Raw genomic sequence first — 1,303 nt, forward strand, 5'->3', positions numbered from 1 at the left:
AAAACCAACACAATTGAAAACCATCCTGCTCTATAGTTGACAAATGATCACTCTGACTTTAGAGCCATTAGAAAAACACACACTGTGCGTGTTGGGATTTGGGGGCTTTAAAGCCATTTGCGTGCCACTCACTGGGGGCCACACTTTTCTCCATAGCAGGAGCTGAGTTCCTATGCCACTGAGCTTGGGAACAGGAGGGTGGCTAGAGGGGCTGGGGTAGGGGGTGGTGCGGGAGGACTGTGAAGCACCCTGTGGGGGAGACACTGTCAGGACCTAAGCTTTTCCTAAGAGTGAGCCCTTTCCTGCCACCTCACCTTCAGGCTGTTTCCCCGACTGACACACCTCCCTTCTCCACTTTGTAAATGCCTACCCACATCAGATCCTCTCACTTCTTGTTCCCAAAAAATCCAAGCCCAAGTGACACTTCTCTGTAGTCTGAGGACCATCCTGTTCACCTGGCACCTTCCCACACTTTAGCTGCTCCCTGCGAACACTGCAAGGGAGGACTGCATTTTGATGTCACACTGGTCTGACTTGTCTTCTGATGAGATTTTACTCAATGATTAACCCCTTGAAAGCACACATACCTACACTTTACCCAGGTACATTGCAGACTTAGCCTAGAACCAAAGACAGCAGGAGCGTCAGTCTCTGCTGAACTGTGGCTTTAACTCAAACAGCACTTGGCTACACACTGCCTCGTACGTGGGCTCACATATGTGTACGTGTTATTGCCTGATTGAAGTTTACTATCCATTGAGATAAAAATAAAGCACAAATTTGCTTTATTTTTATTACAAAAAGAATTANACTATCCATTGAGATAAAAATAAAGCACAAATTTGCTTTATTTTTATTACAAAAAGAATTAGGTCAATTTTTATTAAGTACTATCACAACCACTACATTGCCAATGAAACAAACTAGCTTTAATGTATTACTTCTGGCTAATAAGACACTTTGTCAATTTAAAATTTAAATATGCAAGTAGATCCCTAACGCTGCGTCTGGAAGGACACAGAAGAAACTAAAGATTACCTTCCAGCAGCAAAATGAGAGGTCAGAAAGCGTGTAGAGGGAGATTATCCACTACTTTATACCTTTATGCCTAATCTGAATTTCTTAAATTGTGTAACTACAAAATTTAGGTGAACAGAATGAATGGGATAAGCAAGCCAACAGTTCCACTGTGAGCATCTGCAGCATTCCACCTTGGTATCTTTTATTTCTGTCTCCTCCTCATTGGTGGCGTCTGTCATTTCCTTCAGGTCAGGGTCCTTGATGCCGTGCATCAGTTGGATGT

This window comes from Galeopterus variegatus, unplaced genomic scaffold (genome assembly GCF_000696425.1).
Source record: "Galeopterus variegatus unplaced genomic scaffold, G_variegatus-3.0.2 Scaffold49845, whole genome shotgun sequence".
Classification (NCBI taxonomy): domain Eukaryota; kingdom Metazoa; phylum Chordata; class Mammalia; order Dermoptera; family Cynocephalidae; genus Galeopterus; species Galeopterus variegatus.